This window comes from Falco biarmicus, chromosome 10 (genome assembly GCF_023638135.1).
Source record: "Falco biarmicus isolate bFalBia1 chromosome 10, bFalBia1.pri, whole genome shotgun sequence".
In the NCBI taxonomy this organism is placed as follows: domain Eukaryota; kingdom Metazoa; phylum Chordata; class Aves; order Falconiformes; family Falconidae; genus Falco; species Falco biarmicus.
Genome location: NC_079297.1, coordinates 4,166,260 through 4,179,269, shown reverse-complemented (window position 1 = coordinate 4,179,269; position 13,010 = coordinate 4,166,260). Strand labels below are relative to the sequence as shown.

The following is a 13,010-nucleotide window of genomic DNA, read 5'->3' as shown; positions in this document are numbered from 1 at the left end:
CGAAATTTACTGATTTGTTACTGGGATAGGGACAGTGCATTTTAGATAACATTTCTGAACAAGCACCAGCTAGTATTTGCACTCCAAAGCCCTTGATCCCCAACATTTTCAATTCTCTAACACCTTTGGCATCTGCAAACGCAGCGTAGTAGGGGTCACAAAGTTATTTTTTTTTAAAAGAAATATATATTTTTAATGAGATAGCCAAAGGCAACTTTATTCATAAATAGAGGGAGAAATCTCAAAATTTACATCTTTCTTCCAAATATTGTTGAAAGTTTCCTTAAACCATGACTTCTGGCAGCAATGCATGACTTTCCTACTGAACAATGATCCTCAGGACTCAAAAGGAGAGCTAGATCTGTACTGTGCGAGTATTATGTTCAAATGCCAGTTGTCGTTCTGGAAAGTCAAGAGGAAAAAGCTAAGCCTGATCACTAAACACTATGGAGACCATGGGGTACACGTGAGAAGACGGTTCTTCTGACAATAGCACACAGCTCCTGCAACAGGCTTTGCCAGAGCATCATCATTACTGTTACACGGCTGGACCCCACAGCCTGCCAAAGAGACATTGTGTAAGCAAAGGGAACATCTCAGTGCCTGAGCACAGCTGCTCAAAAAGCAGCAGAGGACCACCAGCAGAAGAAAAGATGCTCCCAGTTGTAGAGAGTTCTAACAGATCCATTCTCAGGTCAGAATTAGCCTCCATTCCTAGTCTCCTTGCAGTGATTTACAAAAGCAGCCACACACAAAAAAAACCCAAAACCAACAATAAAAAACAACCAAAAAAACCCAAACCAACAGAAAAGGAGGAAAAGCATACAGGACCAAACACACAGCTGGTGCAAATATAAGCACAACAGCTTTGATTTGGCAAAAGGTCGCTTGTTGACACCACCAGGCTTGCCCTTCTCCCTGAAAGTGAAATGGGGGATTGGTCCCTCCCCACGCCACGTCTTGTTACCTGGGCTTCTGAGGGCTCTTTGTTTTCTGCAGCTTTCAACAGGACCCAGCAGCCCAAAGAGACATTCTGCCCATAGCATCCACAATCTGGGCACAATTAGGAGCACAAATTGACCATTACGTCCTTTATTAATCCACTCCAATTTTTATGCTGTGAAACACCTAATTCCACTGCTTTGGCTACTGGCCCCTAACATAACAAGTTACATGGGACTTGTCTCATCAAAATATCATCATGTCTAAATAGAGGATCTGTCTGAACCACAGTGAAAATGAGTAATGATCACAATTATGGGCTGTATAACAGTCCAATAAAATCTAATTAAAATGATCCACATCCCATCTGCCAACAGCACATAAGCAACACCAGCCATGGGGGGGCGGGGGGGGGGGGGCAAGAGAAGGGAGTAAATAACACTGTCTTAATTTTCAAAATATCAAATATTTCACAGTGAAAAAGCTATTTATATTTTATAACTAGTTACAAACTGTGCTGCCAATGAGCTTGTGTGATGATCGGAGATTCCTCACCCTTAACTTAGGAGAAGTTTTGGGGGCTGCTCCCTGGGAGAAAAGCCCAGGAAGTTCCCCCAAAGTAAAATCTGCAGAAGAGCCTGTGCAGTTCGAGTCCACAAACCTATTTTTAAGCTGATTTAAGAACTGAGTATCCTGGGTTCCAGTGACTTTTAATGACATCAGCACATTTGTACAAAAAAAAAAAAATACTTTGAGGCGTTGTTCTGTTGGTTGTTCCTTTCTCAGGACAGCGGCCAAAGAAAAATACCATCATTTGGTCTCACTTCCCATACTTAGGGCATCTCCAGACTTTGACACTTCTTGGGCTTTCTATATCCAGCAACAAATATAGATCAAGTCACTTTCTGCCACCCTTTCTGAGATCTGTTCTCATTTTTGAGACTGCGAAGCTAATAATTTACTTTCTGATGAGGTTGGATATGAGGTTATCAACAAATTGCCAAGAAGCAAAATAGTACCATCCCACTCTACCCGAAAACAGAAAACTTTTGGAACAACACTATGCTCTCCTCATCTCACTGATCATTAAAGGGAAAGAACAAATGAATGGACAAGATACAAAAGATTAGGAAAAAAGGTGCTGAAGTCCAATATGAAGGAAGAGAAGAAAAACACTTGGTGATGGAAACTAGAATATGTTTTCTTACCTGGAGGTGCCATGAAGTGCACTGCAGAGCCATGCCTGGAAAGAAACTCAGACGAGAGTAAAGAGACAGCAGGTTGAAGAGCAGGGAGAGCACACACATCCGTGTGCTTGAGATGGCTTTACAGATGTTAAAGTTTACACTCAAGGCAACAGCCAGGGTTTGAGTAGTTTTCTATATTGAAGAGACCAAAGCAAAGCTAGAGGCAGCCCACCCTAAACTCCAGGCAGCAAAAGCTCATACTAAGTGTCTGCGCGTTTGCCTGGCTGTAGCTTAAGCTTTGTTACAAGAAACTAACCATGATTTTGGAGGGAGAGTACAGCTTTGGATCCAGCTTCTCTCTGGAAGCCACCCAGCAAAGACCCTGGAAACAGCACCACACGTGCACTACTTTAACAGAGGTATTCAAGGATGCACACTTCTAATACTTGATCAAATTGCCTTTGTGTTCAACAGCTGATGGATTGGTAAAAGGATGAAAACTTCTCCATCATGGCTCTGTAACATGGGGAGTGTTTATGGCGCTTCGGCCTTACATGAGAGATGGTTCCTGATGGTTTGAACTCCAAGCTTGCCCTGTTGCTGGTACCAGCTTTCACCCAAACATTTCTCACTTGAAATTAAACCAGTCTGAGCAGTACTTTCTGCAAAAACAGCTGCAAAGGAATGGATGTGATGCCCCCTCCCAGTCTAGAAGCTGCAGGACCATTTCTCATAATTCAGTGGGAACTCAGCTTTCACCCAGTCCCTGATGTTTTCATTCGGAAGGAGAAGTGTTCCACATTACTTGTAAAGCCTTCCTAAACATATATTGCTACCTCAGCCTGTTAGCACCTGATTCTTGAACTGTGTCCTTGAAAACCTCCCTGGCTCTGCACCTCCTAGGCTGTCTCTCTCTCTCGGGGCACACGTGCCTTCCCTTTCCTTTCTTCTTCCTTCACACCAACAAAAGGTGGGCTCTAGCTGCCAAGTCCAAAATGGTGATTTTTAATTGAAGTTAAGAATGTTGCCTCTTGAAATTTTATCTAGCGATCAATTTTTATATACAAAATCGTGAACATTTCTATGCCAAGTTACCAAAGCCATATAAAATTTTAAGTTTCCAGAACAGAGAGGGACCCACAATGAAAATTAATTTTCTTCTAGCAGAATACACCTGAGGCGGTGTCTATTCTTGCATTTTTTGTGATTAGTCTTCATCCATGTGCAAGACGATTGCCACAGTGCAGTCCCAGCTGCCCCAGCACTGCAGACTTTTAATACCTCACTGTTTGTTTATCATATGGCTACGGCCCATTTTTGTACCGTCGTGCCAAGCTAAAGCAGCGTAATTTTGGCATTAAAGGAAGCAGAATGCTTCACAACTTTGCTTTGACCATGGTTGCTCAATCACTCTAACCTTTGACTGAGGAAGAAGTTCAGGAATGCAGAAACATGGCAACAGTCTCCAGCATAAGTGCTATGATAAAATGAAAGAGGGAAAATACATATTATACATATCACCTCTGGGAAACAGTAATCACAAAAGTTATTAAACATTCTGTCAAAGGCTCTGCAGACTCCTTTTCTCTCCTGCCCAGTTTCGTTAGCAATAAAGGCAGGCTGCTAATATTTGTCACTTTCAAATTCATAATTTACTACTCAAAAGGCAGCAAAGATACATTATATTTTCATAAAAGACTATGAAGTTGCCCAATTTTCCAGAGCTGCAGGAGGACTAAAACCCTGTGCTGTGGCACAGGTCCTTTCATGCATTATGGATATGGTGATTTTACAATTCAAAGCAACAGTTCTCACCTTTCCCACTGCCTGGCATTGCTGGATGGTGCTTTAGGAGATGCAGCAGCTTTTGAGATCGACAGACACACACCCTTTCTGAACGCAAAGGAACCGATGAGAGCCTGGCCAAGGCACCCCAAATGCTGTCGCTGTGCTTAGGACCAGGATTTGGCCCTCTTGTCCTAGAGTCACTTCAGTATTTCAGTTGTTAAAAAAGTATGTTGGATATCACTGGGGTCCATGCTTTCACTGCGAGTTCTGAGTTAGTAACCTACAAGAGAAACAGGTAAATTTTAGAGTCCACTTTGTATAAATAGCCAGCAAAGACATACAGGACTGACTTCCAAGCCACAGCACCCTACCTTCAAAGTAAATTGTGCCACCAGTTATACCTTACAGACTGACATCACAACTTTAGATTCCTCCCGTTATATCAGGCTCTAATCAGGTTTTGGTAAGCCTATTCCTGTCGACTTGCTCTTGTGGCTTCTCTGGAGTCTAATAAGGTGTTGTACTCATCAAGACAGTCTTTTCTGCAGCTAGAATCGTCTAATACTGGGCACTCCAGTGTAATGAAACTCATAGAACCTTAATCTCTTTCAGATCTACTCACAGTATATGCTTAAAACAGGCTGAGAGGGATTGCCAGTCTGCCTGCCTGTAATCAAGCTTCAGCCTTTTCCAGTTCTTAAAATGAAATCTTGCCTCTGCACATTCTCTGCAGCCAGCTTTGCCTGACACATTAGAGCAGAGAACAGCATTTCATTTTTTCCGAGTTTAATATAGACATAGAGCACAGTTTCTTACTCTACAGTTAACTCCTATTGGCTTGAGAAAGGTTTACTTAAATTCTTCTAGGGAAATTAGAGCCCATAGACACAGAGCTTGCATATGCATATACATGCCAAGAGACATGCCAAGCCTCATCACATCCAGCAAAAGAATTCCCATTTGAAAATTAAAGACAGGTTCCAAAAGCTCTCTCTTCCTGAAGCGTAGATTTTGCTATGTGGTTTAATTTTTCAAGATTTGAAATTTTACTCTACATCTCCTTTTTCTGATATGTTGAAAATGTCCATTGACAACATTTTTTGATGCTCCTTTTCACTTTAAATTGAATCTTATTCCCTGCTCTCTTCCCTCCCCCAAAATCTTCAGATTATCTCCAAAACTATACTTCACACACTGGAGGAACATAAAATAAGTCCAGATCTCCAGCCAGCTCAATATAAATATTTCATGACCAAGTTCACAGCAAATAGGTCCAGCTATAGAGAATAAACCCAAGCAGACAGGATAGGTACGGAGTGGGTCAGACGCCGTATGTGCGTGAAGGGAGGGAAAGAGGAAGGGGCTACATTTGCAAAACAAGAACCTACATTTCCAACGGAGGATGAAGGTCCCCACCTCGTCGAGAAGAGAGTGCGATGCATTATGTATCCCTCTATGGCCAGAACTATGGGGGAGCTGCTAACGTCTGACAAAGCCTGGAAAGGCTGAGCAGGCGAGGGAGAAGGGAGGTTTATTAAATCAAATGAGATTCAATACTAACGTAGCTCACCGCTATAGATCCTGAATCCAATATCCTACATGAGACAAATAATGATATAGTCAGTGGGAGGTCCTTCCAAAGGGGGAAAAAATACAGCTATATTTTTATTTTATTCTCTTTTCTTTAATCCCTTTCTATCCTGAACCTTTGCAGAAGGGAGGGGAAGTTTGTTTTGTTTCTACTTTTTCCCTGCTTAGAAAAAAAGAAAACCAATTTCATCGCATACACACAGAAGAGACCAAAGCCAGAAATTCACAAGAAAGTGGCATTCAATCAGGAATTTGAGAATTAGGCTAGGAAGAGTTGGAGATGAAGTGTTCTGGGTTGTAGAGGCTTCTGAATTAATTTGCTGAAATTCAGTATCGAAGCAAAAAAGGGCCAACTTCCCAATTTCTGTAAATGAAATCAGAATAACCGTAGTCAAATTAATTCCACTGATTTACCCCAGAATCCCCTGGCTTATTTCTGGCCCACTCACAGCCAGCATCACTGAGTACATCCACTCTGAGCACGTACCTTTAAGTAGGAATAACAAATTCCCCTTTTGTAAGAATCTGGGTAGCAGAGAGCTGATACTCCTCAGTTCCTAATAATGATAATAAAAAAGTGCTAATATTACATAAAAGATTTGTAACAGACACAAAAACAAGGTCTCTCCTGTACAGTCCCACAGGTACAGCTTCCATACTTGCTCACTGTGCAAAAAGCGAAGGAAAAATCCAACTGCACAGCCCTGACTGTCAGTGTGAGCTCAGCAACAGACTCGGTCACCTTGCAGCACAGATCCAGTAGTGCAGTAAATAAAAACATACGGTATAAATTACACAGCTATTTCCTTGATTTACCCAAGCATGCTAACATTATGAACTGATACAAGAACAAAGCAGATACATTTAAGTCCTGCAGCTACTGATCCCAGATGCGTTACACAGAAAGACGGTAACAGATACACAACAGCTCACAAAAGCCTGCAGAAATGTTCTGAGCAGCAAAAGTCCAGTAAAGAAGTGTATCTAACAGGTCATCAAATAAATCAACCGAAGTACAAGACCTGTATGTAGACAAGTTGTTCCACGAATATCTGAATGTAGGATGGGGCCCGTTTAACTAAAAAAGAAAATTAATAAAATAACCTTTCAGCAATGCTTCACAGAATGATTCCAGGGAGAGACAGTAAGATTTTGTAAACTGTACTAAATGTCCAAGGGTTAGATTTTAGCTTTAAACTTCAGACAGATACAAACTCTCTGGCCAGGATAAGCAAGGGGAGCTATTCAATCTTTTTGAAAGCAAAACCAAGCTGAATTGTCAGGCTACTTTTGCTGAGTTTTACAGAGAAACTAAGGGTTTTCAGCCTGCCCCTCTTCATCTTTTTCACAGCCCTACAGAGATCCCAACTCTGCAGTTGGCTCCAGAGCCCCGCCCCCCCCCCCCCCCCCCCCCCCCCCCATTATGCAGCTTGTAGTTTAAAACTACTGATGAACTTGCAGAATTTCTGAGGAGGAACTTTTTCTAGGTGGGATGGCAGCTGGGGTGGTCATGTCACTCCCTCTTGTGAGCTGACCAGAATGATCATTGAACTTACTTAACGACTTCTTTCTCTCTATGGCTGCATCTGTAAATGAACTAAAACAATGATTTAACAAGTAATTTGCAGGGTCTTGAATATATAAGCCTATATAAGGAGCTAAGTCTTATAACATGACAGAGAAATTACACATTTTTAAAAACCTGACTTATAATTGTAAAGAAGACTGCCCACATTATATGACCTGTAGCCAAATGTGACCCAAGACCCCTCATACTGCATTATTGACGGCTTGTTTTTAATATAACATACTCAAAGTTTCTACTAAAGTTGCCCAATTGCATTTTGTGTTCCCAAAAAGCTGCACTAGGATTGATGTTGTGGTGGGATATATCAGCACAAACATGCTTGTCCAATGTCACATCAGTACTAATAGAACTTTTAATGCTGGCTGCTGTTTTATGGGAATTTTCAGGCGCTATTGTGTGTAGAGTATAAATATTTATACGTAACTGTTTGTGAATACATGTACACATACAGGATCAGCCAGACCCAGTTAATCAGCCAGTTTGAAAACTTTATTGCTTTCAGATGAAAAAGAAAATTATATTAACATATCAATAGCATATACATGCTGAGAGAGTGATTACCCTTTACATCTTCAGGATATCCAAGCACCCAGGCAGGCCCAGCTACATTAACACCCTATCTGAAATATTCTGTCTTGGTATCTCTCATTTCTCCCCTACTCTTTCTTCAGACTTTTTTCTCTCTTATCTGCCTTTCCTCTTTAGCCTTTTCCATCCGTCTCATTTCTCTTCCCATTTCCCTTGTTCATCCATCTTTCTCCCATCCCTTTTGTCATTCATCACTCCCCTGTCCTTTTTCTTTTTTTTATCCCTTTTCCCTTTTTTTCTCCCTCTTCCCCTCCTGCGCTCCATCTCCCACCCCTGTTCCTCGCTGCCTGTTTCGCTTGAAGTTTCCACCTTGTGAGTGCGTACTGCTGACTTCACATTTGCTGTGGTGTGAACTTCACATCTGTGAGTGGATGACAGGAAAGATTAATAACCCCGTGTTCCCCTTCTCCTTGACTGTGGGCCTATCTAATGAATAAATATATAAATAAAAAACAGAGTTAAAAATCATCTAAATAGAGACCTAGAGCCTGGGAGAAAACAATATTTTGCTGAATCTAGTCTTTAATAAAAAAATAAAAATAAAAAAACACACAAAAAAAAGCCCGCAACCTCTAATGATCTCTAGTTTACATACTCGGCATTTTTTTTCCTAAATACTTTATGGGCAAAAAGAAAAGTTAGAGGCAAAAGAATGAGCCCTTTCTCCTGAGCCAATTAAAGGAAGAGTGATTTAAAAGCAATAATGCAGAAGATACAGAAAGTGTGTGGGAAAGAAACGTAGATGCCCCGTAAAAAGCAGAGCTGTCAGACAGTGGTCTGTCAGGAACGACTCGCACACGGCTGTGTAGAACTCACACTGCAGAGCCCTAGTGTGACAGCAAGGAAGGTATTTCTGGCTAATTCCAGCTTTTCCATGCAAATAAAAATCTCGGTGTTTGGCTCCAGACCTGATTACACCATCCAGAGCAACTTATCCAAATAGGTGTTTCCCATCACAATTTTGGTTCAACTACTTTTTGGCCAGTTCCTCATTTTTAGGTTGATCATTTGACTTAAAAATGAAGTCCTAATTGAAAACAGAGACAAACAGAGCAAGGAGCTATATGTACCATGCACCTTCAGCATCTTTGGAGAAGGAGGAAGGGAGCTTTGCACCCAACTCATTCTCACTTTAATCCCTCACCTCTTTCTCAGTCTGAAGATCTTAACAAGATATTTTATTGAGGGGAGACCCATCAAGGGATCGTTATAGGAGAAGACACTTCACCTGGGAGCAGCAGTCCGCCTAGCCTGTGGCTGTAGGTCAGACCTGACAAAGGTCATAACAGCAGCAAGTCTTGGGGACTCAAGGCATTACCCCCAGGAAATCACATGTAAAGCAGTGTTACAAATACTGCAGTTTGACCCAAAGGCATTCAGCACAAAACCACGAAAGTCCAGGGCAAGGGGGGAGAAATAATTAAATCAGGAACTCTGCTCCACTTTCTGCTCTTGGGCAAAGTTGTCACCTACTTTGAGCCCTTTGCACAAGCGAGGAACAGAGGAGAAACCCCCTCCTCATTCACATGTGTTACTGCATTTTTGTTAGTTTTAGCAACCTGCCCAAGAGAAAACATCCCATATCTTTCATCACCTGCTGCCCCCCAGCCCCGATGCAGGCCAGGGGAATCCCCATACGAGCATCCTTTGACCATCATTTTTTTCCAGAGTGGTTTTCCAGAGCTGTAGGAGAAGTAGACCAGAGGAAGGAACCACCATGTGCATGCAACCTCAAAAAAAAAAAAAAAAAAAAGCCATAGTACAAAAATCCTAACACAGCTCATTTAACCTCCGCTGCTTCTCCAGTCCTGACCACCCTTGCTGCTTTAGAGAAGGAATATCTCCTCCTACGTTTTCACCCAACTGGGACAGAGACCTCCAACTCACCCAGTTAGAGCTGCCCTCTGCTACCATCCCTGCCGGTGACAGCAGCTGACCGTGAAGCCGTGCGGACCCGAAGACAAGGTGACTGCAGCAGGGACAGCTGGAACGTGCTGCTCCTGACGCCCACCGGTCCCCAAACGCCTGGCTGCTCTGCTGGGACACGAGGACAGGACCACAGAGCAGGCATTCTGCATTCACCAAGCATTTCTTCCTGACCCGGAGAGTGATAAATCTGTCCCTTGTAAAGCGGGGCTAAGGTTACCCTTTCTCTGACTCCACATCATCTACCACCATCACCTCAGCTGCTCTTTGCTGAGCCTCAGCAGCCCCTCTCCCAACCCAGGCACAGCCGTTTTTACGAGGCAGCTGCACTTGCTCGCAGCAGCCGCAGCCTTTCCCTCTTTGCTCTCTTTTTTCACTCTCGGCGATGCTGCTCGCTCCTCTGCCCAGAGCAAGGGAAAAAGAAAGCAGCAGGATGAACTCACTCTGCAAAACCTTACATTCCCTTGCCCCTCCACTGCTACAGTTCAGTGTGGAGGGGACTTCTAGCCTGCAGGAGCCAAATAAAGCATCTCCTGCAGCAGGCGAATCCCCAGTTTCTCCCACCTTTCTTTGAAACACCCAAAACTAAATGTGGCAGCAAGGTCCTGGACTCAACAACCTTATTTGGGGACACCTGAGCCACAAAAACTGGTTGCTCTTCCTAAGGTCATCGATGCATCTAACCGCCTTGTTGTGATGAGGCAAAACATTTTAAACCTTCTTTAAAAAATACCTTCTTAAAAAATAATAAAAAAATAGTAATGTAACAAAAACAATCTGCTCTAAATTGTTTTATTAGGTTAAGGAGGTCTGCAGCTGCGTGTAACATCTGGCCTTTAAAAAACAAAACAAAGAAGACTGGACACAAAGCACATCCCTGCTAACACCAGTACACGGGGGGCAACCTTCCTCCTGTGAATTTACCAGATAAGGCCCACAGAATCAGGTGGGAAACCCTTACAAAAAAGCTAGATAGCCTGTCATCTTTTCATAAATTTGCATGTCACAGACACACGCCCATATTTTGCATGGTAGCATTTAAATTACTGTTACTAATGAAAAAAAAAAAATATTGGGCCTAATCCTGCAGTTTTTATTTAGCAAAACAGCTGTTATAATGTAGTGCAGGTTCATGCCCAGTGCAGCCAATCTTACAATTCTTTTCTTGCATTCCAATTTTAAAATAAAGCAATTTTTCCCCCTGGAAATTTTGCAGTATCCATGAATAATAAACTGCTCTAAAATGATAGTGACCTTCAGGTTTCAAATTTGAAAAGAATTCTAGATGGAAAAAATAAATGCACTGTAAATAACTACTGGGTAATTAAATTTATTTTTAAATAGCATCAAAGTTCAGAAGAAAGAGAATAACAAAGAATATCTCATATAGACATGCACAAAGGCTGTGTCTGTATAATTAGTTATCTAGCAGTAACCAAAGACTTTTTAATATGGATTGATTATTTCTGAGATTGCATCTTGCAAATCTGAACTAGAAATGCTTTTTGTGCAGCATTCAAACATGAAGATGCCTTTGGTAACACTACAGGCTGAGGATCCCAAATAGAGATTTAATTTAGATTGAACAGGACACTTATGCCACAGTAAATAAATCAGTTTATTAATGAAAGTCTTTTCATTGATGTTTAATGGCTATCATATCTATGGAATTGCTGTTAATCCAAAATAAATGTGTTTAATAATCAATTTATATTTGTTTATAATATAATAATTATCTTATTAAATCAGAATTAAATGCCTATTAGGAAATGTTAACTTAAAGCCTGACTAGGACTACTGAATAAGAGTATAATTAATAATTCTTTTACTTGTCAAAAAGGAGTAACAAATTAATTGTCAAAATATTGTAATTTATGTTGTGAAGCCCCATAAATGAGAAATTTGAATTGTTAAGTACAAAGAAGAGATAACTGCTCCTAAGAGCAGATTAAAAATTCTACGTTATAATCATTGCATTTAGTAAGATTTCTTTTACTGGGCTTTAATAATTTGAAAGTTGTGGGGCTTTTTTTTCATCAAATTTTTTGGTGACTGGGAGAAGAAAAAGAGAGGAGGGATATCTTAATTTCCTTATTTCCTTACAGCTACTTGCAAAATAACTGCTCTTGGTTTGACAGATTTTCCTTTCCAAAAGTAATTCTGTACTACTGAAAATTCCAAAGTTCTTTTTCTTTTTGATTCCTTTTGAACGCATGTTTTCTTTTAAAAGATGGAAAGAAAAGAAAAAAATATTACAGTTAACTCATTGGCTTTAATTGCAAACATATCCCTTCCCATCAGTACGGCACTTGATCAAAATGCCAGAAATAAATATATTAAGACATCCATCAGTTTCCTGTCCCCGCTGTCATTTTGTTAAAGAAGTTGGAAAGGGCCTGTTATTCCCATCCTAAGGGATGGGCTGAGTTGCGCCAGGGTTTTTCAAGGACTGAAGAATTACTTGTTTGATGGTGTCAGCCTTGCACCCACCAGGAAACGTCAACAGCAGATGCAGGAGAACCACGGGGCTGACTGCACAGCTTCGGCTGCCTGTGACCAGCAGCAGCAGCCGGGGAACATCACACCCAGGAGCGGGTTCGGGAGGCACTACAGGGATCAGGGAGAGAGGGAAAGGCTCTGATCCTACCGCTAAAAGTAGAATAATAGGTGCTGGTGAGTCAGAAGTACATCAATGATCTTGAAGCGAAGCTGTCTAAGAGGAACCTGGGTACCACCAAAGATGATCTGGACAATTCAGGAGTTGCCCTGCTTCATTCAGTGCATTTGGCCACACTGGTGGTTTTTATAAATAGGTTGCAGTGGAAGGAGAGGAAGGTGTAAGAGCAGTTCGGTTCTATTTAAGGAATAGTGATGTTTTACAAAGGAACTGGAAAGGTTTGAAGAAAAGTGACACCTCATTTTTCTTTCAGTCACCACTCAGGAAGCTATAGCCTTGTCCACTTCTGACAATTATCTCTATTAACCGCCCACAGCACAGGCAGACCTTCAGATTGTTCCTTTCCTAACATTTCAAAAAAGAGAAGGAAAAAACGGAATTTGGGGCATTTCCAAGTCCTTTCAGACAGTTGCTGGAGTTACATAAAGAAATAATGCCCACCATCAAGTGCTCAGTAAAAAAAATAAATCCACTATTTCCTTGAGTTAGCAAGTCGAACTGAAACAAGCAGTGCTCTCACTCTTTCTTTTTGCTGTTTGTGATGCCTTTAGCACAGAAGCCTCCTGGCACGAATATTTATAGGAATCATCAGATCGAGGAATCTGGTTTAGAACACAAATATCCACGTTGCGTCTGTCCTGTCAAGGCAGCAAAGCACCATCGGGTGATCTATCCCTCAGTCAGAGCGGAGGAACGGGTCAAAAATTCACAGAAAAAGGATTAG

At 41.5% G+C, this 13,010-nt stretch overlaps 1 long non-coding RNA gene across 3 annotated transcripts; it reads right to left on the bottom strand.

Moving 5' to 3' along the window:
• Positions 1-796: 796 nt before the first annotated feature.
• LOC130156574 (uncharacterized) lies at positions 797-12,566 on the bottom strand. 3 transcript variants are annotated; one of them, XR_008824473.1, is made up of 5 exons: positions 12,257-12,566; positions 5,995-6,064; positions 5,306-5,871; positions 3,945-4,197; positions 797-3,606 (listed from the first exon to the last, which is right to left on the bottom strand). It is a non-coding gene; the product is annotated as an uncharacterized LOC130156574 (long non-coding RNA). The 3 variants fall into 3 exon arrangements; XR_008824475.1 differs by lacking the exons at positions 5,306-5,871; positions 5,995-6,064; XR_008824474.1 differs by lacking the exons at positions 5,306-5,871; positions 12,257-12,566 and having other exon boundaries at positions 5,995-6,839.
• Positions 12,567-13,010: the final 444 nt, after the last annotated feature.